Genomic DNA, 27,120 nt, shown 5'->3' with positions numbered 1-27,120 from the left:
AAAAAGAGACTGGGTAGGAAATGTTATTGCAGCTTCACTTAACTCAAAGACAAGAGGAGTTGCAATTTTGGTTAATAAAAATTTACCAATTAAAATACAAAACGTATTAATTGATTCGGTGGGGAGATATCTAATTATACATTGTCAAATTTTTTCAGAACTATGAATACTTATGCACCAAATTAAAATGATGTAAAATTATTACAGGAGGTCTTTTTGAATTTGGCTAATGCACATGATAAAATATTAATAGGTGAAGATTTTAACTTTTGTCTAGATCCAGTTTTAAATAGATCAACAAAGGTTGTCACAAAGTCAAAAGTGGCAAAATTAACTCTATCATTGATGAAAGACTTAAATTTGATTGATATATGGAGAAGAACTAATCCAAAAGAAAGAGATTATTCATTTTATTCAAATAGACATAAAACATATTCAAGGATAGATTTTTTCCTATTATCAACGAACATTCAAGATAGAGTGAAAAATGTGGAATATAAAGCAAGAATATTATCAGATCATTCTCCTTTAATAATGACAATGATAATGATAGATAAAGAGGAATCAATTTATAGGTGGAGATTTAATTCAGTATTATTAAAACATCAAGATTTTTGTGATTTTATGAAAAAGCAGATTCAGTTCTTTTTAGATACAAATTTACATTCAGTTGATGATAAATTTATATTGTGGGAAGCAATGAAGGCATATTTGAGAGGTCAGATAATAAGTTATACTTCTAAAATTAAGAAGGAATATATGATAGAAATAGATCAATTGGAAAAAGAGATTATAAAATTAGAAAAAGAATCTCAAAGAAATATGACAGAAGAAAAAAGAAGACAACTTATTAATAAGTTACAATATAATACACTCCAAACATATCGAACAGAAAAAGCAATTATGAGAACTAAACAGAGATATTATGAACTAGGTGAAAGATCACATAAGGTCCTTGCAAGGCAGTTAAAAACAGACCAGACTTCTAAAACGATAAATGCAATTTGAACAAGAGTAAATAAAATTACTTATAAACCTTTAGAAATTAATGAAGCTTTTAAGAATTTTTATTCTGCGTTGTATAAATCAGAATCACAAAATGATAATGTCAAGATAGAAAGGTTTTTATCACAAATAACTCTTCCAAAATTAAATACGGAAGAACAGAAGGGATTAGATATGCCTTTTACATTGAAAGAGGTCGAAGAAGCCTTAGGATCACTTCAAAGTAATAAATCTCCAGGAGGAGATGGTTTTCCGCCTGAATTTTATAAAAAGTTTAAAGATTTATTAATTCCTCCTTTTATGGAGTTAATGCACCAAGCAGAAAGAACACATAAACTTCCAGAATCCTATTCGACAGCTGTTTTAATAGTATTGCCAAAAAAAGATAGAGATCTTTTAAAACCAGCATCATATAGACCTATTTCTTTATTAAACACCAATTATAAAATAATAGCAAAAATTTTATCCAACAGATTATCTAAATGTTTACCAAAATTAGTACATATGGATCAAACAGGATTTATTAAAAATAGACAATCGGCAGATAATGTAACTCGGTTATTTAGTATAATTCATTTAGCGCAAAAGAGGGAGGAAATGAGTGTGGCAGTTGCCTTGGATGCAGAAAAAGCATTTGATAGATTGGAATGGGATTTTTTATTTAAGGTATTGGAAAAATATGGATTAGGAGTACCTTTTATAAAATGGATTAAAACCTTAAATACTAATCCCAAAGCTAAAGTAGTGACAAAGGGTCAAATTTCAACACCATTTCAGTTAACAAGGTCAACTAGGCAAGGTTGTCCATTATCACCTGCTTTATTTGTGTTGGCGATAGAGCCATTAGCTGAATTAATTAGAATGGACCCAGATATTAAGGGTTTTAGAGTTAATCAGGAAGAATACAAGATTAACTTATTTGCTGATGATGTTCTGCTTTATTTAAAAAACCCATTGCACTCGTTGCATAAATTATCCTATAGATTAGAAGAATATGGGAAAATATCATGTTATAAAATAAATTGGGATAAAAGTGAAATTTTACCTCTTACTAAAGGAGATTATAGTCAATGTCGATTAATAACTCAATTTAGATGGCCGGCAAATGGTATAAAATATTTAGGTATAAGAGTTGATAATGATATAAAGAATTTATATAAATTAAATTATTTACCACTATTGAAAAAAATTCAAGAAGATCTTGATAAATGGATGCTATTACCAATAACATTAGTAGGTAGAGTAAATACCATAAAAATGAATATATTCCCTAGATTACAATACTTATTTCCATCACTACCAATACAAATACCCCAGAAGTTTTTTCAAGAGTTAAATAAATATGTGAGGAAGTTTCTTTGGAAAGGTAAGATGTCAAGAATATCGTTGGAAAAATTGACATGGAAAGTTGATCCAGGAGGGTTACAACTTCCAAATTTTAAGAATTATTATAAAGCAAATCAACTTAGATTTATTGCATCGTTTTTTGAGAACGATAAACCAGCATGGATTAGAATAGAACTAGATAAAATAGAAGAAAATACACCAGAAGATTTTATATATAAATGGGAATCTAATTGGATACGGGAAAAGAAAGAATCTCCTATATTAAAACATTTGATTGACTTATGGAATAAGATAAATGTTGATGATGAGATAAAGAAATCCTTATTAGCAAAGAGATCTTTAATTCAAAATAGACTTATTCCTTTTACAATGGATAATCAACTTTTATATAATTGATTTCAAAAAGGGATTAGATATATAGGTGATTGTTTTGAAGGAGGTATATTAATGTCATTTGATCAATTAAAGAATAAATATAAAGTATCAAACAACACTCTTTTTTGTTACTTTCAACTAAGGGCTTATTTAAGAGAAAAACTAGGTCAAACAATGTTATTGCCGAAATCTAATGAAATAGAAACTTTAATTCGAAAAGGAAAGATTAAAAAATTCATTTCTTGTATGTATAATTTGATTCAAAAACAAGCAATTAAACAAGGAGTCTATAAGTCAAGACAAAAATGGGAAAGTGACTTGAATATTAAAATTGAAGAAACAAATTGGTCAAGACTGTCTTGAGAGTATGACAAATACAACAAATGTCCAGTTAAGATTAGTGCAATATAACTTTTTACATCAATTATATATTACACCACAAAAAATAAATAAATTAAACCCAAATTTATCCGATCAATGTTTCCGATGTAACCAAGAAATCGGTACTTTTTTACACTCTACTTGGTCTTGTTCTAAAATTCAACCTTTTTGGACAAATTTAAGAGTTTTATTGGAACAAATTATTGGAATACAACTTCCACATAATCCAATATTATTTTTACTAGGTGATATTGAAGGGATAAAACCGAAACCCAAATTGAATAAATATCAGAAAGAATTTATAAAAATTGCATTGGCAGTAGCCAAAAAGGCTATTGCAGTTACTTGGAAATCGGATACATATTTAAGTATAGATCGTTGGAAGAAAGAAATTATAGCTGTATTCCACTTGAAAAAATTACTTATAATTTAAGAGATAAATATGAAACATTTTTGAAAATTTGGCGCCCTTTTTTACAAAAGACAGGATTAAATATATGGGTGCTCTGAAGATGAAATAATTGGTTATTTGGGGAAAGAAATAAATATATATACTAAAGTTATTACGAACTCCATGGAGCATGTGGGGATCTTTCAATATCCAGGCATTCTTTCTTTCTTTCTTCTTTTTTTTCTATAGGGATGCTAGGGGGGAGTGGTTAAGGGGAGGGGAGATGGGTAATATACATTTTTTTTAACACTTTTATTTTGTAACTACTTGAAATACAATTAAAAAAAAGTTTTAAAAAAAACTCAGAACAGAGTTGGCAGTCTAACTTCTCAGAATAATTATCTGAATACCATTTATTCAGCTGCAACTATTAGACAAAAAAATTACCTTGCCTTGGCTTATTTTCATGCCTCAAACTTATTTTTATGTGAAAAGGGAGCATTTATATTTGTTTCTAAAAACATGATTGATGTTTTCATGTATTGCAGAAGTTTTTGAGTGTTTTTAGGTACAAATGGGCAACCAATTAAAATGGATATATGTTTAAAAAAAAGAAGAAAAAAAACAGGATGAAATTACATCCTGTATAGTACAGATATGTCAAATTTCCATATATAATATTAGCATTGGAGTTCCCACCCACACCCTCTAAACCTACAACAAGAAAGCTGCAAATATAAAGCAGCAAGCTCACCCTGAGAAAAACTAATCCCCTACTGGACTTCCAATTAGGTAACATCTTAATTATCTCCACTCCAACTGTTGATACAGTAATGGAAATAAACACCAAAAAGCTTTAAGAGTTACAAACAAAGATTTACCTTAACAAGAAAAAAACAATACATCCAAAGTTTGTAAATAATGGTCCAAAAAAACTTACCCCAACCTTCCCGCTAGAGTTGATAAACCGAAAAAAAGATAATCTATAAACTCAGTTATACAGAAAACGTTAACGTCAAAGTAAGTAATCCAACCGATTCATAAAAATAAGAAAAAAAACACAAATAGCATCTTGAAACACAGGAAAAAAAAAACCACCAAAGAAAAATACATTTGAGAGGAATTTGATCCAAACCCAAAACTGAGGTTAAAGGTACAGCATCAACTGCTGCTTAAGGTTAAAATAATCTAACCAGAGAGAAAAAAAATCATCACCTTTGAAGAACTAAAATTATGTAAGATAGAAACTAAAATTGAGAAAATGGAAAAAAAACACTTCAACAGGACAATGCAACATAATTAAGCTAATAATTAAATAGATGCGACAACAGCTACATTTTAAATTTAAAAAAGAAAATATCAAGATTTGTAGAAATTGGAGACTGACGTCTGAAAAGAAAAACAAAAAACCATTCAAAGACGTCGTCACTTCACAAATCGATATCAATTTTTAAATGTGACACTGACCCCATTTTGAAATAAAGTCTCCAAAGACCTTTAAGAGCTGTCTAATTACATAGTTTCACAATCAGCTCTATTTAAGGAAAATGAAGTTGCCCATACTGAAAAAATAGAAATCCATCGTATCAAAATACATTGAGTTAAATGGATAATGAAAAAGATAGAAATAAAGATTAGAATATTAGAAAAAAAATTACTTATCTAAACAAACAAAAAAAGCTGAGAAGAAAAAAAAGTCATATCATATCGTATCTGAGGAACTCGAAGCAGCAGATAGGCTATCAATGAAGGTCTGCGCCTCTGCAACCGAATCGAAACGTTTAAAATCGCCGTTCCTAAGCTTGTTTCGGAGCTGGGCTGGATAGGCGAGAGACGGATGAAGTCCGCAATCGTAGAGAACTTTCATTACTCCTCTGTATTCAGCACGTTGACTCATAACTTGAGGTGCATAGTCCTCTACTAAACGGATAGCATGACCTTTATATTGAAGCATTTTACGTTGGCGAGCTTCTTTAATTAGTAAATCCTTGATTTGGTAGCAATAGAGGCAAATTATCACTGGACATGGTCTCTGGTCATCCGCTGAGCGAGGTGTAAAGATATGGTGTGCTCGATCAGTCTCTGGAGGACTGGAAAGTATTTTGCTTCCAAAAATCTCACATAGAAAGTTTGAGAAAAATTCGACAGGAGATCCCCCTTCAACAATCTCAGGCAAGCCGAGAATTCGAAGATTTTGGCGTCTACTCCTGCTTTCAAGGTCCATAAGTTAACTTGCTATTATGCTCCTTTAGGGTAGAGCAAACTCTTTCCAGGTCTTTACAACAACGGTCTAGTTTTTCCGTGACTTCTTCAACATGTGATAAACGTTGAGCATGATTCTCCAGTGTAGAGTTGACTTTATCCAGTTTCAGTTCCAACGAACTAAATTGAGAAAACATATCTTGTCGGGTTTGTTCTAACAGCGACACAACTTCACTCAAGGTTGCTCCCGAAGGAGTGTCTTTTTTTGCCGATTTAATAGGCTCAGATACACTCATTTTGCAGCCAGCAATTTCAATAGTGGGAGGAAGATTAAGAAATAAATGCAGGTATATGAAATGGAGCGGAGCAATAGTTTTAGAGACTTAAGCTACTGCCATCTTAACCGGAAGTCCGTGCTCAACCATTTTCAACTGATTCTCCTATGGCCCTTCCTTTTCCAACAAAATCTCAGAATCAGGGATGTTTTGCTGATGTCTGCACAAGGTTCAATTCTATTTGCAACTCCTCAGTAATGGAAGAATTCCACTTGTGTATGAATTAGACCTAAGCAACATTACAATGCCCCCATTCATGCTACAAACGTACTGGAATACAACCATCTCCAAAGCAAAGACCAAACTATTACCCTTGAAGTTCAATGACATTACCATTACCAATGCCACCCCCACCTTCATCCTAGAATCACCACTGACAAGTATTGTGGCAGTAAGTGCAAATCAAAGGCTAGAGATACTGTAATCAGTGACTCACCTGCCGATACCCAAAAGTCCTTCTGTCATTTACAGACATAGATTGATAATATGATGGAATGTTCTCCATTTACCAATAACACTGAGACCCAACTGGTGTTCTATCCACCAGTTCTATCCACATTTGTTCCCTCCACCAGTTTCTTAGTTGGGCTACTCTGACACCATCCCTCAAATTGCAACGTCCACGATGAGTAGCACAAGAACTTTAGGTAAATGGCAACAGCTCCACTTCTAGTGCTCTTAGCCACGCACCATCCTGACTTGAATATGTGATCACTGTTCTGATCACTGCTGCTGAGTGAGATGCATCCTGCCCTTAACAGCAACAGCCAGATCACAAGAATGAACAAATAAAAAGGAAAGTCTGTTATCTGTGCTTCATTACATGATCTGTTTCTTTTGACTACATGTATATTCTATATAACATGAAGTAGGTCATTTCAGACTATCAAGTCTACCATAGCCCCAATAATTTTCTCTATAACCTGATCTCCCCACATTTCCATTATGACTTCTTGACTCTATCTCTCTCTCTCACACACACACACACACACGGGGGGGGGGGGGGGTGCGAGTATTTCAATAAACAATTAACCTACTAACTTAATTAGCTACACCACAGTACCACAAGTATGGCTGAAATCATGGACGTTCACTTGATCTGATATAGTGCAAACATTGAATACATACATAACCAATCAAATTAATTGCTTTCTCTGCATTCCCAGTTTTAACAGCATCAATCTTACTGTAAATTACTAAGAGCTCAATCATGAACATTTAAACAGTCAATAAAAGGTTCAATTGCATAACTTTGAAAACACACCAATTTACCAATTTAGCAGTGTTAACAAACAGCAGCCGGCCAAAATTCAAATGAAATTAAAAAGCATAATTGAAAATAAAGTGATCTTCTTACATGTTTAATTTTCAACTGTATTAAATTGCTCAGTGTTTCAGGGGTCAGCTGGAATAAGATTAACCACATTCTTACTCAACACTCCAACCAGCAGATAACTGATCTGGCATGTTCATGCTTGTGGTTGGAAGGCAACCCTTTCACTTTACCTTAGCACTTTTAAAATGGGTAGGGCTTCTGAGTCAGCTTTGACAGTAACCCAGCAGATTGAATAAATATTAATAAACCAACAGATCACTCCCTTTGTCTTTCACAAATAATGATTTCATTGCAGTTCTGAAAAATTAAAAAGGAATGCAAAAAATATAACTTGAAGCAAAAACTTGACCAATACTTGGCATTCAAACTAGATTGTAAAGCCTATTAACTGGGCTACCCTAAATGGTCAGCAATTTTATTCAGTGATTGAGGAAAAGAGAGAGCAGATGCATATGAAATGGTTTCAGCAGAGGGGAAGCCACAGAGAAGGAAAAGTAAGATACCATAAGAATATTAGCATAGAAGTTCTGCAATCAGCACAAAAACAATGCTGATGGAGAAGAGGATTAAGTTTAAATAAGAAAGGGAGAAAGGGAGGAGAGTACTAAAATATGTGAGGCATATAATACAACCCAGCAGCTCACCTGAGGAGATGACAAGAGATGTCAAGAATCAAATATGAAGCACATTAAAGTGAGAGCAGGGTAGAAATAGGCAGCAAAGCAATAATGAAACAAGAAACTGTAGGTGCTCGAATAGTGGCAATTAAAATCTGCCGGACGAACCCAGCCAGTCAATCAGCATCTGTGAAGGAACGGAATTGTCAGTGTTTCATGTAGAAACCCTGGATTTCAGCCTGACCTATCAACAATTGTTTTCCTCTCATAGATGCTGAGTTCTTGCTAAGGTCCTCCAGCAGGTTATCTGCTGTAGCAAATCAATAAGGTTTGCAAGCTCCACGTGAACATAGGAAGCAGCAAAAAAAAGTGATGAACACAATGGACAAAGAGTTGAGGACAGAGACCTGATTAGGACATATAAAGATTGTTTCATGAATCACAGAAAGAGATGGTCAAAGCTTGGGCTCATACAAGTTCTCATAGCTACCACTTTGATCCGGAGAATGTAGTGAAGGTGAAGAAGAAATTGTTCAATTTGAGAGCAAATGCAACCAAGAAAGTGAAAGCAAAAAGGCTCTGATCAGGGTTTTATTAAAGGAAGAAGTGAAGGGTCATCAGGCAATTCTGCTGTAGGATGGCAAGCTAGATACAAGCGATACATAGTCAGGGTGAAGATAAATCAGAAAAGTAAAACCAGTACATCACAGAAATGATAGACCAAGTGCTATAAAATTGGACTGGTAGAAGACTGCAAGACATACAGTACGAGTAGATTCAGACCATTTGGCCTATTGGTCTGTTCCGCCATTCTATCACAGCTGATTTATTATTCCTCTCAATCCCATTCTCCTGCCTTCTCCCCATAATCTTTGATGCCCTTACTAAACAAGAGCCTATCAACCTCCATATCCAATATACCCAATGATTTGTCCTCCACGTCTGTCCATGGCAATAAATTCCACAGATCCATCACCCTCTGGATAAAGAAATTCCTCATCTCTGTTCTAAAGAGACATCCTTCAGGTCCAAGTGACTTACCTACCTTCGGACCTTTTAGTTTCCCAAGGACCTTCTCCTTGGTAATGACAACTTGTCTCACTTCTACCTCCTAACACTCAAATTTCAGGCATACTGCTGGTGTCTTCCACTGTGAAGACTAATGCAAAATACTGAAGTTTGTCTGCCACTTCTTAGCCTCTCCCTCATTACTACTTCCGCAGTGTCATTTGCTAGTGGTCCAATATCCACTCTCCCCTGTCTTTTTATATATCTGAAAAAAAAATTTGGTACTCTCTTTTATATTATTGGCCTGCTTACTTTCTGATTTCAGTTATTTTTAAATCCCCCTTGGCTTTTCTAGTTGCCTTCTGTTGGATTTTCAAAGCTTCACAATCCTCTAGCTTACCACTAAATTTTGCCTTTTCCTTTTATGCTGTCTTTGACTTCCTTTGTCAGCCATGGTTGCCTATCCTCCCTGTAAAATACTCCAAATCCAGGTAACATCCTTGTGAATCTCCTCTGAATCTTTTCCATGGTTTCCACATCCTTCCTGTAGTGAGGTGACCAGAACGGAGCACGGTACTCCAAGTGGGTTCTAACCAGGGTCCTATATAGCTGTAACATTACCTCTTGACTCTTGAACTCAATCCCACGACTGATGAAGGCCAAATCACTGTATGCCTTCTTAAGCAGACAGTCAACCTGCGCAGCAGCTTTGAGTGGCCTATGGACTCGGACCCCAAGATCCCTCTGATCCTCCACACAGCCAAGAGTCTTACCATGAATACTATATTCTGTCATCATGTTTGACCTACCAAAATGAACCACCTCACACTTATCTGGGTTGAACTCCATCTGCCACTTAGCCCAGTTTTGCATCCTATCAATGTCCCATTGTAACCTCTGACACCCCTCCATACTATCCACAACACCCCCAACCTTTGTGTCATCAGCAAATTTACTAACCCATTCCTCCACTTCTTCATCCAAGTCACTTATAAAAACCATGAAGAGCAGGGGTCCCAGACAGATCCCTGAGGCACTGGTCACCAACCTCCATGCAGAATATGACCCGTCTACTACCACTCTTTGCCTTCTGTGAGCAAGCCATTTCTGGATCCACAAAGCAATGGCCCCTTGGATCTCATGCCTCCTTACTTTCTCAATAAGCCTTGCATGAGCAACCTTATCAAATGTCTTGCTGAAATCCATATACACTACATCTACTGCTCTACCTTCATCAACATGTTTAGTCAAATCCTCAAAAAATTTAATCAGGCTCATAAGGCATGACCTGCATTTGACAAAGCCATGCTGACTATTCCTAATCATATTATGCCTCTCCAAATGTTCACCAATCCTGCCTCTCAGGATCTTCTCCATCAACTTACCAACCACTGAAGTAAGACTCACTGGTCCATAATTTCCTGGGCTATCTCTACTTCCTTTCTTGAATAAGGAAAAAAACATCCGTAATCCTCCGATCCTCCGGAACCTCACCTGTCCCCATTTATGTTGCAAAGATCATTGCCAGAGGCTCAGCAATCTCCTCCTTTGCCTCCCATAGTAGCCTGGGGTACATCTCATCCAGTCCTGGAGACTTAACCAACTAGATGCTTTACAAAAGCTCCAGCACATCTTTTTTCTTAATATCTACACACTCAAGTTTTTCAGTCTGCTATGCATCATCCCTACAATCGCCAAGATCCTTTTCCATAGTGAATACTGAAGCAAAGTACTCATTAAGTATCTCTGCCATCTCCTCTGGTTCCATACACACTTTCCCACTGTCACACTTGATTGGTCCTATTCTCTCACATCTTCTCCTCTAGCTCTTCATATATTTGTAAAATGCCTTGGGGTTTTCCTTAATCCTGCTCACCAAGGCCTTCTCATGGCCCTTTCTGACTCTCCTAATTTCATTCTTAAACTCCCTCCAGCTAGCCTTATAATCTTCTAGATCTCTATCATTACCTTGTTATTTGAACCTTTTGTAAGCTTTTCCTTTCTTCTTGACTAGATTTTCAACAGCCTTTGTACACTACAGTTCCTGTATCCTACTATCCTTTCCCAGTCTCATCGCAGAACACCACCCAAATATTCCCTGAACATTTGGCACATTTCTGCTGTACATTTCCATGAGAACACCTGTTTCCAATCTATGCTTCCAAGTTCCTGCCAGATACCCTCGTATTTCCTCTTACTCCAATTAAACATTTCCCAAACTTGTCTGTTCCTATCCCTCTCCAATGCTATGGTGAAGGAGATAGAATTGTGATCACTATCTCCAAAATACTCTCTCACTGAGAGACCTGACACCTGACTAGGTTCATTACCCAATACCAAATCAAGTACAGTCTCTCCTCTTGTAGGCTTATCTACATAGTGTGTCAAGAAACCTTCCTGAACGCACCTAACAAACACCACCCCATCTAAACCCTTTGCTCTAGCGAGATGCTAATCAATATTTCGGAAATTAAAATCTCCCACCACAACAACCCTGTTATTATTACATTTTTCCAGAATCTGTCTCCCTATCTGCTCCTTGAGGTCCCTGTTACTATCAGGTATAGTTATTGATCCCTTCCTGTTTCTAACTTCCACTCACAGAGACTCAGTGGACAATCCCTCCTTAATTTCCTCCTTTTCTGCAGCCGCGACACTATCTCTGATCAGCAGTGCCATGCCCCCACCTCTTTTGCCTCCCTCCCTGTCCTTTCTGAAACATCTAAAGCCTGGCACTTGAAGTAAAAATTCCTGTCCCTGAGCCATCAAGTCTCTGTAATGGCCACATCATAGCTCCAAGTACTGATCCATGCTCTAAGCTCATCTGCTTTGTTCATGATGATTCTTGCATTAAAATAGATACATCTCAAACTATCAGTCTGAGCACATCCCTTCTCTATCACCTGCCTATCCCCCCCCCCCCCCTATCACACTGCCTACAAGCTTTCTCTACTTGTGAGCCAACTTCCCCTTTCTCTGTCTCTTCAGTTCGGTTCCCACCGCCCACCCTCCCCCCCACAGCAATTCTAGTTTAAACTCTTCCCAATAACCTTAGCAAATCTCCCTGCCAGGATATTGGTCCCCCTGGGATACAAGTGCAACCCATTCTTTTTGTACAGGTTACACCTACCCCAAAAGAGGTCCCAATGATCCAGAAATCTGAATTCCTGTCCCCTGCTCCAATCCCTCAGCCGCGCATTTATCCTCCATTTCACTGTATTTCTATACTCACTGTCATGTGGCACAGGCAGTAATCCCAAGATGACTACCTTCGAGGTCCTGTTTCTGAACTTCCTAACTCTCTGTAGTCTGTTTTCAGGACTTCCTCTCTTTTCCTACCTACATGGTCGGTACCAAAATGTACCACAACCTCTGGCTGTTCACCTTCTCACTTCAGGATATAGAAACATCCTGGACCCCGGCACCCGGAAGGCAAATTACCATCCAGGTTTCTTTCCTGCATCCACAGAATTGCCTGTTGGACCCCCTAACTATAGAGTCCCCTGTTACTGCTGCCTTCTTCCTTTCCCTACCCTTCTGAGCCACAAGGCCAGACTCTTTGTCAGAGGCACAGCCACTGCTGCTTCCCCCAGGTAGGCTGTTCCCCACCAACAGTACTCAAACAGAAGTACTTATTGTTAAGGGGGACAGCCAGAGGGGTACTCTCTAGTATCTGACCCTTGCCCTTCCCTCTCCTGACTGTTGCCCACTTATCTGTTTCTTGAGGCCCCGGTGTGACTACTTGCTTACTCTATCACCTCCTCCTGTTCTCTGACCAGATGAAGGTAATTGAAACTCCAGCCATTGTTGTTCTGCCAATGCCCCTTCTAATCAACTTTGGACAGCTCCTCTCTCATTCCCCTGTAGCACTGATACGTGTGATTTCAGCTTCTCCTTCTATAAGCATATGATGGATGGCAGGCTGTGGAGCGGGGGGGGGGGGGTGTTGATTAGCTTTGCTTTGATGCTGTGTGATTGCATGACTGTTAAATGTCACTAAAAGTTATACAATTATCATACAACAGAATACAAGAAATAGCAGCAAACTATTTGGCTCTTTAAGCCTGTACTACAATTCACTAAGATCATGACTGAACTTTCAAGTCATTGCCTCTGGATAAATAAATTTCATCTCACCTCTGTCCTAAGTGGCAAACATTTTATTGTGTGACCCCTGGTCCTAGACAACCTAGCTAGAAGTTTCAACAATTCATCCACCCAATCCAGCTAAGAATTTAGAACATTTCGATGAGATGACTTCTCATTCTTCTAAACCTATGACAATATAAACCTGATGGTTTAACCTTGTCATTTGACAAAATAGCCATCCCAGAAGTCAGTCACAATCCCTCTATCCACAATGTGAAAGGAATTAGGAGTCTAAGTTGTGAAAGGCACAAAATAAGCATTTTTCAAGTATATAAAAATAAAAAAGACATTCTTCTTCCATTTGTGCTAAACATGCCCTAATACAATTTAAAGTTGTACATAGGGCTCATATGTCCAAGGACAAACTTGCTCGATTTTATTCTCATGTTAGTCCAACCTGTGACAGATGTCATTCTGAAGTTGCTTCATTGACCCACATGTTTTGGTCTTGCCCCTGTTTGCAAAATTATTGGAAAGATATTTTTGGTATTATTTCAACAGTTCTGAACAGCAAATTGCAACCGCATCCTATTACTGCAATTTTTGGTTTACCAATGGTGGATAATATTTGTTTATCCCCCTCAGCCCGGTGGATGATTGCATTTGTCACAGTAATGTCTAGAAGATCTATCCTATTGAACTGGAAAGAAATTAATCCTCCAACTACATTTCACTGGTTTTCTCAAACTATTTCTTGTTTGAGTTTAGAAAAAATTAGAAGTGTTGTCTTTGACCCTTCAGTTAAATTTGAAGAAACTTAGAGACCATTTATTCAACATTTTCATATGAGCTAAACTGACTTTTCCTAAACCTTATTCTTATCGTCTTTAATTATCTGGATAGAGGTGCGGAGTTATTGACGCTACTGTGTATATTTGATATCATGCAATGGCCCGTGTTGGTTAGGTTAGTTTTCTTTTTTTTGGGGGGGGGGGGGGGTTCCCTTATTTTTTCCATTTTCTGTAACCACTATGAGTTTGGGAGGTTATTATATATGGATTATTAATTATTTGTATTTATACCTTAACCTATTAATTATGTACTCTCAAGCTATTTGTACTCCAATGTTTCATTTATGTTTGTTTAAAATCAATAAAAAGATTTAAAAATAAAAATAAAAAAGACATGAGCGTAGATATAAGACAGCTAGAAAATGAAGCTGGAGAAATAATAATGGGGATCAAGGACATGCCATCAATAAATTCACTCTCTTGAGATCCGTTACCAACATGATTTTCTTCAACCTACCTGCAGGTTAAAATCTCCCATGACTATCTCCCATGACTATTGACCTTTTAGAAACATGGAAATCTACAATATCTTACAGGCCCTTCAGCCCACAATGTTGTGCTGACCATGTAACCAACTCTAGAAACTGCCTAAAATTACCCTTCCACATAGCCTTTTATTTTTCTAAGCTCCATGTAATTCAGTCTCTTAAAAGATGCCTTTTCTATTTCCCGTTGTAATCTGTAGTCCATATCCCAGTTAAATATTTGGAGACCTGTATGTAACTGCCATCAGGGTCCTTTTACCCTTGCAGTTTCTCAACTCAACCCACAAGGATTCAACATTTTCCGATCTTATGTCACACTTAATAATGATCTGATGCCATTCTTTACCAGCAGAGCCATGGCACCCCCTCTGCCTACCTTCCTATCCCTCTTATACAATGTGTAATCTTGGATATCCAGCTCTCAAATACAACTCAGCCACAAATCAGTGATGGCCACAACATCATACCCGACAATCTGTAATACTGCAACAAGATCACCCACCTTATTTCTTTTACTCCATGCACTCAGATATAACACTGAGTACTGCATTTGCTACTCTTTTTGATTCTGCATCCCTAATGTACTGATACTCACTTTGCTGGCTGCAATTTTATCCTATCACTGGCTGCCCCCTATCTTTGCTTTTTTTTAAAACTCATCTTTCCTATCATGAGTTCCTTCACTCTGGTTACCATCACCCTGCTAAATTAGTTTAAACCCCCTCCAACAGCGCTAACAAACCTGACAATGAGAACGTTTGCCCCTCAGGTTCAGGTGTAATCCATCCCTCTTGCATGGGTCATACCTCCCCCAGAAGAGATCCCAGTGATCTAAGAACCTGAAGCCATGCCCCCTCCACCAGCTTCTCAGCCACACACTTATCTGCCAAATCATCCTGTTTCTACCCTCAATGGTGTGTGGTACAAGTAGCAATCCAGAAATTACTATCCTTGGGTCCTGCTCTTCCGCTTTTTGCCTAGTTCTCTAAATTCTCTCTTCAAGACACCTTTGCTTATCCTTCCTATGTCACTGGTACCAATATGTATCAAGTCATCTGGCTGCTCTCCCTCCCTCTCCAAAATGCTGTGGACTCGATCCAAGACATCCCTGACCCTGGCACCTGGGAGGCAAAATATCATTTGGGTATCCCGCTTATGTCCACAGATTCTCTTGTTTGTTCCTCTGACTATTTAGTTCCCTATCAGTACCACTCCCCTCTTCTCCCTCTTTCCCTTCTGCGCCACAGACCCTTGCTTAGTGCCAGTAACCTGATCTCCATGAAATTCCCCTTGGAGGTCACCCCCCACAACAGTATCCAAAATAGTGTACTTATTATTGAGGGAAATAGGCAGAGGTGCTCTGCACCAACTTCCTATTCCTCCTCCTGACAGTCGCCCAGCTACTCGCCTCCTGGACCCCAACATTTAGCATGAAGAATCCACAACGGCCATGTAAACTACACTAAGTACCCCCGACACAGCAAGATTAAAAAAAAAGGGAAACTTCATAGAAATTTACCCAGAGTCAACACCTATTCCGAGCTGAAGCCTCCTTTGGGCCAAATCCTGATATTCCCACTCTCACCACTGACCCACCCCCAATAATGGTCATCAGTACTTTAAAGTATTGACAAGTCTGATGTAATGAAAATACATACTAATATTTAAAAAATAGGTACAGCTACACATACTTTTGCAATAGGTACAGGAATAAAAATAAACTATTGCTTATTTTTAAAATATAAAGGAACCAACAGCTATTGATCTTTTTAAAGTCTAGAGTTCAATGTGCACTGATCGTAAATTCTATTAATCAATAAAGATAATGATCAAGTCCAAAGAGTAGAACAAATTAAGTGGCAGAAATCATATATACAGACCCATAATTGTGGCTATCTTACATACTGCACTACAATCTGGGCACTGCACTTCAAGATAAATATACAGGCAGACCCCAGGTTACGTACGTGTTCCATTCCTGAGTCCGTCTTTAAGTCAGATTTCTATGGAAGTTGGAACAAGTACATCCGGTATTATTTAGCATCAGTTAGTCAAACATTTATCTTAGTATATAGTATATATTTTACCTTTCTATGCATATAAAACACTTAAGAAATGTATATATTCCAATAATTAAACTACTGTGTTGCTTAGTAATAACTGTAGCTTTCATCGGGGCAGGGCCTTTCACATGCTCCCTTATTCTCACTTTATCTGTTATCCTTTAAAGTTGTTCTGATCGTTGACCGACTGTAGCCTAATGCTTTTCCAATGACCGACGGCGTTTCACCTCTTTCCAAACGCTTTATTATTTCCACTTTATTTTCAATGCGCCGGCTCCCAAGGTCCACTGGGTCCTAAGGACCACCGCACTGAATTCCCCGGGTCCGAAAGTTCACCGCAATGAGACAGGTTAAATGGGAAAAGTGGGAGCTGTGCTGGGTTTGGGTATTTGATCCTCCACAATATTCCGTGTGGGAATTTAAACTGGAGGTGGCAGTGTTTTTTTTTGCAAGGTCGAGTTGTGCGCTGGACATCAACCCGGCACGGATGGTACAGGAGTCACTGGATCGACATCAACCCGGCACGGGAGCAGTCTATCACTAAATCGAACTTGAGAACCTCAGTTCTCTAGCCTGGCGCTGATCTCACTACGCCACCAGCCGACAGGAACTCGGGGGGGGGGGGGGGGGGTGGTCAGGGTCAGGGTGAATCTAACTAAGAATATTTTAAGCCACATACAAAGTTAAACACTCAACATAGTGTCAACGGCAATGACTTAAAATGGCGGACGGCGTCGTGATCTGACTTAAAATGGCAGGCGGCGTTCTCCTTCCTTGGTTCGTAAGTATGAGTTGTCTTTAAGTCAGATGTTTGTAACTCAGGGACTACCTGTACTGCAAAATCATGAAACAAAGTGGCCATTCTCCCCATCATGTTTTTGCTTTTTTCTTAGCACAGTAACATTTCCCCTCCATTCACATATGTATTCAAATAGCTTGTAAATGCCACAACTGAATCTGGTCTCACCAGCTTTTCAAACAGTGCATTCCAGACACTGCCTCTTATAAATATCATCTCTACATAATTTATTTCTACACTGAAAACACCTTTTCCTTCTAATTCAGAACATCAGGAATGAAGTTTGCAATGACAACATTAAAGTTGTGGACAAGCCACAGCTTTGCAATATAACTACGAGGGAAAGGCCACAATGTTCTATTGAGAGCTTCAATTAAACTGGAACATTCCATCCTTATTTATTGAACATCAAATATCGAACTTTTATTAGCATGTCTAAAACCTAAAAACAAATTTAATTGTAAGATAATGAATATTATTGGGAGCAAGAACTGAAATTATTATTGGTTTACCTCAAGAAAGTGAAACTTTAAATTCTGAAAACAATTAATAGCTCTGGCATGTAGATATGCATCAGAATCTGATTCTTCTATCTGATATTATTCACCTTTATAACAAATGATTCACTGCTGTATCCGGCATTCCACTCCACTTAATATCAATTTGTACTTTGTTCAGTTCCAATCATATAATCTAAGAAAATACCATTACCATTTCAAGACTATACAACATCAAGATGAGAACCACCACAAGGAATCTAAGCCAAGGCGGCCAATTAAGTTTCTATGATTATATTTGTAAAGGACTTTGGAAACCAGTTAGTTGCTCACCATGGGAGAGAGTTCAAATACCAGGAAACTGAAACTAAGTGGGTTGAATGTCTTGTGTTGACACAAAACACTCAGTTGCTTTGTTTAAATTGGTTGCTCCTTTTGCCCAAAGAATGATTTCTTTTCATAAACAATGCAATGGCAATGACACTGATGTACCATTAGGAAGGGTCAAGGATGCAAGAGCTACCACAAAAGCTTAAAATCACTCACTCAATCATCACCTCTGAGACACTTGCACCAATTATAGTCACTTGGACACCAAAACCCCAACAAGACCATGATGGGCTGAAGAAAGTGCCATGAAAATAATCTTACAAAGTTTAAAATAAACAAATTACAGTTTATGATTTAGAATATTTAAGCCAAACAGTACATTTGCATTGTAAGTGGCAACAACAGCTGAGAAACAGTTTATCAGGCAAGGCCAGAGAAATTAGACACGAGTCAGTCAGAGACGTCCCTAGTCATGGTCTAAGTGCAATTCCCTTCTTTTTAGGGAGGTTTGGCTTGTCACTACACATTCTAACAAGCTTTATGCTAACCATACTAGGAAAGTATCCTGACTGGTCGCATCATGCTCGGGTAAGGGAATTCAAATGTACAGGAACACAAGCTGCAAAGTAATGGACTCTGTCCAATACATCATGGGCACATCCATCCCCACCTTTGGCAGCATCTACAAGAGAATTACCTCAAGAAATCAAAGATCCCCACCATCCAGGCCATGCCATCAGCTCACATCTACCATTAGTCAGGAGGTACAAAAGCCTCAAGTCCCAAACCACTGTGTTCAATAACAGCTACATCCCTTCAACTATTTGGTTTACAAGCCAAACTCAAGACTCTCATCACAACAGTTTAGCAACACTACTGATCAATTTGATCACTTTGCACAAAAGTAGACTTTGGTTTTTATGTTCTAATTGTTCTCTTGTAAAAAAATTTGTGTATAATTTATGATTAATCAATGTTGCTTATCTGTTGCTATGTGCCTATGATGCTGTTGCAACAAAGTTTTTCATTCCATCTGCCAAGGCATGTACTTATGCATACGGCAATAAACTCAACTTTGACTACCTTTTTCAAAAAATTATATACATGAATCACTCCAGTATTCACCATGTCTTATACTTGATATGTTTATTTGGCACTGTTCACTCTATCTTACGAATGAATGCAATATTCAATGCAATACACTTATACATAGTTTGATATTGGAAACATTAATAAAAAATAACGACAGTGTTACGCTGAGAACAAGGTGTATAATGATGCATATTCTTATCTAAAAACATCAGACTTTCATCTATTTTTAGAAAAATCCTGACATAAGAGGTTGCACATTATCTCAGAAAATTCACTTTTCCCTGTTAGTTTGCAAGCTTATCTGGTCAAATCATGTGGTACATAGTTTGTTGATGTGGAAATAGCAATAACAATTTCAAATGCAGCTCTTTGTCATGAATCTGGTAAGTGGTTACTTAGGTGTACGTTGTAAAATCAGTAGCATTCTGCTCAGCATGCAAGTTATTCAAAAAAATCTCAACCTTTAACAATGACCTCATTAGCTTATCATGAAATTCTGCATGGACTTGCAGGATAAACTGAAGATCCATATGCTCTCTAACTGCAATGTGCATGTGAGCACAGGCAGAGAAGCAGATAGGATTCAGTGATGTCCACCCATGTTCAATATACACCCAATGGCCACTTTATTATGTAACTTCAGTACCAAATAAGTGGCCACTGAGTGACTCATGGTCTTCTGCTGCTGTATCCCATCCACTTCAAGGTTCAATATGTTCAGAAATGCTCTCCTGCACATCACTGTTGTAATGTGTGGTTGCTTGAGTTACTGTCGCCTTCTTGTCAGATTGAACCAGTCTGGCCGTTCTCCTCTGGTCTCTGTTATTAGCAAGGCCTTTTCACCCACAGAACTGCCGCTCACTGGAAGCTTTTTTTGTTTCTCAGGATATTCTCTGTAAACTTTAGAGACAGTTACACGCAAAATCCCAGGAGATCAGCAATTTTCTGAGATACCCAAACCACCGGGTCTAGCACCAACAATTACTCCATGATCAAAGTCACACCGATCACATTTCTCCCCCTTCTGATATTTGAACTGAACAATTGAAACTCTTGATCATGTCTGCATGCTTTTATATATTAAGCTGCTGTCACACGATTGGCTGATTAGATAGTTAAAAAAATGCACAGGTTTATAGTTGTATCTAATAAGGTGGCCAATGAGTGAAAACAAAAGAGCTTCACGAATGTAACCTGTGGAAAATGAGCCAGTAATTCAAACGTCAGTTGTCAACTGCAGCTGGGTTTAGCTGTACTGAATTCACAAATATCTTCAGCAGCTGGTAGATAGGCTGCTGTTATCCTAACTTCAAATTTGCCTTTGGTTAGTATCAGTAAGCCAATGCCTACATACAACTTTGTCAATGCTACTTTTTTCACTGCTGTAGAGCTCAGGTAACCCAATTTTATTTGCTTCTAAGAGTCGATCATAGGTCTTAGAAAACTGAGTACCAACCACATTACGTTAGACTGTAAGATGGCAAGTTTCTAGAATCCAAATTAAAACATTAAAGTGGCCTTAATTCAAAGCAATTTTGCAAAAATCTATCCTCGATGAAGAAATTCAGATTAATGCGCAGGAACAGTCTGGGTAACTCAATATCATTTATTAAGAACTTTATTCATGCAAACTACTACACAACATTATGTATGAAAAAGCTAATGATACAAAAATATATATTTGGACTCTTTTTTGTCATTTGAGAGAACAAAACCACAAATGAAATAGGTTTAACCATTAATCCACTTAAAGCTACATTATATCTTTCGTCACTTTGAATGAATAAATATTGATTTAGTAGTGGAGAAATGTGGACTGAACACAATATGAAGTGAATGGAAACATGAGGAAATCTGCAGATGCTGGAAATTCAAGCAACGCACACACAAAATGCTGGTGGAATGCAGCAGGCCAGGCAGCATCTATAGGGAGAAGCACTGTCAACGTTTCAGGCCGAGACCCTTCGTCAGGACTAACTGAAAGGAAAGGTAGTAAGAGATTTGGGAGAGGGAGGGGGAAATCCAAAATGATTGGAGAAGATGGGAGGGGGTGGGGTGAAGCTAAGAGCTGGAAAGGTGATTGGCAAAAGGGATACAGAGCTGGAGAAGGGAAAGGATCATGGGACAGGAGGCCATGGGAGAAAGAACGGGGGAGGGGAGCACCAGAGGGAGATGGAGAACAGGCAAAGAGTGATGGGCAGAGAGAGAGAGAAAAAAAAGGGGGGGGAATAAATAGGAGGGGCATTAACAGAAGTTAGAGAAGTCAATGTTCGTGCCATCAGGTCGGAGGCTACCCAAACGGTATATAAGGAGTTAGTCCTCCAACCTGAGTGTGGCTTCATCTTGACAGTAGAGGAGGCCATGGATAGACAAAACAGAATGGGAATGGGACGTAGAATTAAAATGTGTGGCCACTGGGAGATCCTGCTTTCTCTAGTGGACAGAGTGTAGGTATTAAGCGAAACGGTCTCCCAGTCTGCGTCGGGTCTCGCCAACATATAAAAGGCCACACCGGGAGCACCGGACACACAGGTGAAGTGTCGCCTCACCTGGAAGGACTGTCTGGGGCCCTGAATGGTGGTGAGGGAGGAAGTGTAAGGGCAGGTGTAGCACTTGTTCCTCCTATAAGGATGTGCCAGGAGGGAGATCGGTGGGAAGGGATGGGGGTACGATTGGACAAGGGAGTTGCATAGGGAGCGATCCCTGCGGAAAGCAGAAGAGGGGGGGGGAGGAAAGATGTGCTTGGTGGTGGGATCCTGTTGGAGATGGCGGAAGTTATGGAGAATTATACGTTGGACCCGGAGCCTAGGCCTTTCCCTTCTCCAGCTCTGTATCACTTTCGCCAATCACCTTTCCAGCTCTTGGCTTCACCCCACCCCCTCCGATCTTCTATCATTTTGGATTTCCCCCTCCTCCTCCTATTTTCAAATCTCTTACTATCTTTTATTTCAGTTAGTCCTGATGAAGGGTTTCGGCCCAAAACATCGACAGTGCTTCTTCCTATAGATGCTGCCTGGCCTGCTGCGTTCCACCAGCATTTTGTATGAAGTGAATGGAAATAGCTTTGTACAGCTTCTGTCTTCCCCCATTTCTAAAATATGTAAAACCACAAAATTTCTTTTTACTCTCTGATGAGTCATTACAGGTATTGCAAGTCATAACACTAAAAAAATGCTGGATGGGAACAATGGCTTCCCAACCCCTACTCCTCAATTCACCATTGTGCTTGCTGACCTTTTTGACATTAACGGCTCCTCAACAGGAAACAGAGGGTAAATGTAGCTCACAGCAGGATTCAAACACAGATGTTGTAGCCCACAATATAGCATGTCATCCTGTTGTTCTGCCAGACACCTAAAGCACAGTTGTTTTTTTTAAGTTAAATGTCTTTTTGAATTTCACAAATATCCTGGCAACAAAATACTGCAACAACATCTGAAAATCATAAATGAATTATTAAAATAGCAACAAAAGAACCAAAAGAAATAAAAATAGAGGACAGGGAAGGTCAAGTAGAAATACAAAATTATCCACGTTTGAATACAAATTATAACAATGTCAGGAACTCTGTACAATTGGGGGAATGACTGATTAGATTTAAAAATAAGATGTCTGCTACTTGTTTTGTGTTCTCTGTAATCAAAATAACAAGCACTTCATCTGCTTTGAAGTCTAAAGGAATAAATGAATTGTGCAGAAAAACTGAGTTAATAATCAAAGGTTACAGATTAAATGCATTCATTTTTGACAATAGAACAAGTTTCTGCTAGAATATAACAGTGTATAATATTTAAACTTCTGCTTAAACAAAGGTACTCAAGAAGCAAATTATAAATTGCATAAAATGTTGAGAATCATATCAAAACAGACCTATATTTCTGGTGCACAAACCCGCAATGAAGGAGACTTATACAGGTTGCTTAAGTATTTTAATTCCAATTGGTGCTGTATGTCTTCTAATTTTTTACTCTCACCATCCTGAACATACACTCTTTGTACTACTGTCATCAAGGTGGTAATACAGAAGCACGAAGACCCACAGTCATCATCTTAGAAGCAGCACCTTCCCCTCTGCCATCAGTTTAAACTCATGAACTCTACCTCAGTATTCATCCTTTACACTATTCGTTTATTTTTGTAACTTATGGGAGTGATAATGAACCGGGTTCTGATGAGATAGATTATATGTCTGTCATATACAGCAGAGTGCAATGAAATTCCTTGTTAGCATGAAGCTCACAGAGTAAGCAGAATACAATGGTAAAAATAAGTACAAAATGTGAGAACGTGCAAATGACTTTTTAATGCCCTTAGATGAAAAAGTTCGCAGATGTTGGAATCCAAGCAACCCACACAAAGTGCTGGAGGAACCCAGCAGGCCAGGCAGCATTTATGGAAAAGAGTTAACAGTCGACATTTCAGACTGATGAAGGGTCTCAGTCAGAAACATCGACTATTTACTTTTTTTCCATAGACGCTGCCTGGCTTGCTGAGTTTCTCCAGCATTTTGTGTGTGTTGTTTAAATGTCTTTGAATGCCCTTGGTGTCAAACCAACACAACAGGATTCAGAAATAATTCTGTGCAAAAGAATAAACATGGAGTCAGACACTACACCACAGTCCACTTCCATATTTATTGGCCTTGGTTCGTTCTGGAATTGTTGACTTACAAAGCCATTAATGGTCTACTGAATCTGACTTAGTCATCTGCTTTTCACTGTGGTTGGAGACAAGGTGAAGGAAACTGCCCTCATCTTTGAACCTAATGTGGGTTTGATTGTGTAGAACTGTTTTTTTTCCAGAATCAGAAACACATTTAATATCACTGGCGTATGTCATGAAAGTTATTGTTTGCTGCAACAGTACAATGCAATACTAATAATTTTTAAAACTATATATATTACAATAAGTATATATTAAAAATTTGAAATAAGTAGGTAGTGCAAAAAGCGAGGAAATAGATAGTAAGGTAATGTTCATGGATCCGTTGTCCATTCAGAAGTGTGATGGCGGATGGGAAGATACTATTCCTGAAATGTTAAGAGCGTCTTCAGGCTCCTTGATGGGAGCAATGAGAAGAAAGCATATCCTGGGTGATAGGAGTCCTTAATAATCGAAGGTGTATTTTTGAAGATGTTCTTGATGCTGGGAAGGCCAGTGCTCATGATGGAGCTATGAAGATTTATTTTAGCTAAACCTTCACAAAAAAGTCAAAAGAAACAGTTTAAAATTTCCTTGAACATGTTTAAATCTCTTCATCATTTAAAATGTCCCGATCCCTTATCTTTGTTGGTCCATCCTTAAAAGGCAGGTGTCAACGGTTACCATTTTGTACTTAGCATTTGTAAGGTTCTACAGTAGAGCATTCTTAAAAGTAAACATGATCTGAGGACACAATCAATAACCTAAAATCTATTAATCAACAAAGGGTGGGAGCAGACTGATGCTTGGGGGTAGTGGCAGATGGAGAAATGGTGCAAGAAGATAAACACATCTTTAAAAAAATGAGAAATAATGTTTTGGAGTTTAATAAATAGAGACAACAGTAAATTTGTGCATAAAAGTGACTAACTAATAGATTGTATCAAATTTCAAAGGCTCATAAGGTTACTATTAAATTAGGGTCATTCAGAATCTATAATATAAATATGGTAACTCTATACAATCTCCATCTGTCAAGTACTTGATCTGCACTGTGAACATTTATTGACTAACTATATGAACAACAAAAGGGCAGTTAAAGATAAAACTAAAAATACAGGCAGGTTATAGAGCATACAGCAGTACAGGCTCTTCAGCCCACGACGTTGTGCCAGCCCTTTAACCAAGTCCAAGATTGATTGAACCCTTCCCTCCCACATAACCCTCCATTTTCTTTCAGTCATGTCCCGAAGAGTGTCTTAAATGTCCCTAATCCATCTTCCTCTACAACCACCTGGCAGCAGTTCCATGCACCTACCACAGTCTGCGTAAAAAGAACTTTGACAGAGGAAGCTGTTCAGTCTACTGGCTCTAGGAATGTTCATGTGAATCCCGTTCTCCACTTATGTGAACCAAGGTCAATGAGGCTTTGCAGCAGCTCTATCCACCGTATCAGCACGCAATAAAATTAGAAAATTCAGAAGAAACTTCCTTACCCAGTAGTGAAGAGAATGTGAAACTTATTACCAATGGAATGGTTGAGATAAAAAGAATATAACCATATAAACATATAACAATGACAGCACAGAAACAGGCTATCAGAAACAGTCTGGGCCGAACGCTTACTCTCACCTAGTCCCACTGACCTGCACTCAGCCCATAACCCTCCATTCCTTTCCTGTCCATCTACCGATCCAATTTTTTTTTAAATGTCAAAATCAAACCTGCCTCTAGCACCTCTACTGGAAGCTCGTTCCACACAGCTACCACTCTCCGAGTAAATAAGTTCCCCCTCGTGTTACCCCCTAAACTTTTGCCACTTAACTCTCATGTCCTCTTGTTTGAATCTCCCCTACTCGCAATGGAAAAAGCCTATCCACGTCAACTCTATCTATCCCCCTCATAATTTTAAATACCTCAATCAAGTCCCCCCTCAACTTTCTATGCTCCAAAGAATAAAGACCTAATTTGTTCAACCTCTCTGTAACTTAGGTGCTGAAACCCAGGTAACATTCTAGCAAATCTCCTCTGTATTTTCTCTAACTTGTTGACATCTTTCCTATAATTTTCTAGAATGAGTGTATTTAAATGAAAACTAAATAGTAAATAAAGGAAAGGAAAGTTTTATTAATGGAGTTACTGGTGAAACAGGAAGCTTAGATACAATCAATGATCTGTTCAGTAGAATGCCAGTAGTATGTGCTAATGTTTCTCGAAATATTGTGGATTTTTTAAAACATTATAAAAATCTTCTTTTATGCAAAGTAATCAAGTTTGTTAAATAGGTAACCATAAACATACTTATTTCAAAAAAAAACCTAATAATAACACCTATTAGGTTCACTTTGAACTAATCAAAGCAATGGTATAAGTTACATTAGACATTCCCTGGAAATTTAGCCCTTTGGTGCAGTTGATAAAAATGACTTAAAAGTTTGAACAAATGTTGAATTGCTAATAAGTAATGTCATTTCATGGAATATGTTCCTTGGCTGCAGAAGAAAGAACTAGCCTGTCTTCCTACTGCTGACTTCTTTCCATTAATATATTATTGACCAGCCTAAGACTCAGTAATTAATTTGCCATTGATCACCATGGCATTGAGATGCAATGAGAGCTCGTGAACATGTTGTAAGATACTTTGTACATATGGTAGTTTGCTTTGTCATGGACAAACTAACTTAACAGTTTGCTTACAGTTACTCAGGTAGGAAAACATGCAATTAAGGTAATAAAGGCAAACCAAACAAAACATGGTCTATTTTCAACCAGCAAATATTTTTGTCTTGTACACAAAATGTTATTACAAAGATGAAAATATTGTAGTAGGCAGCACTATAGTTTAGAATAGGACAGAATAATGATCAAAACTGGGCTGAATGTGCTCAAGACACATATCAAAATAATGGAAGCAGTGGCATCAAAAATTAAGTAGTCAATCACAACAGCAGTTTAAAATAAAACTGATAGCCATTAAAAGTTTTGATTTCTTTTTCCAGACAGTATACTGCTTAAATATATATCCTATCAGAATAGGATGAACAAACTGCATTCTTTTGAAATTAGCTATTTTGTTATTTAGCGCAATGTGAATTCAGTTACAAACTTCAAATACACTCGCCCTCAAAATTTGGCTACCAGTACTTGGTTTATTTGTAATGTACAAAGCTGCTGCTTCTACTAAGAGAGCCCTATATACACACACTTGTACGCAAGGGCAACTGCCACTAACCTGTATCTATGAGCATGAGGAAAGAGCATAGACACATCAAGCAA

At 38.0% G+C, this 27,120-nt stretch overlaps 1 protein-coding gene across 2 annotated transcripts in view; it reads right to left on the bottom strand.

Moving 5' to 3' along the window:
* Nucleotides 1-27,120, bottom strand: part of rb1 (retinoblastoma 1) — a 294,100-nt gene that overhangs the window by 150,432 nt on the left and 116,548 nt on the right. The window lies entirely within an intron of this gene.

The sequence above is a fragment of the Hypanus sabinus genome, chromosome 4 (assembly GCF_030144855.1).
Source record: "Hypanus sabinus isolate sHypSab1 chromosome 4, sHypSab1.hap1, whole genome shotgun sequence".
NCBI lineage: Eukaryota > Metazoa > Chordata > Chondrichthyes > Myliobatiformes > Dasyatidae > Hypanus > Hypanus sabinus.
The sequence above is the reverse complement of the archived record's forward strand: the minus strand, read 5'-3'. Positions and strand labels throughout refer to the sequence as shown.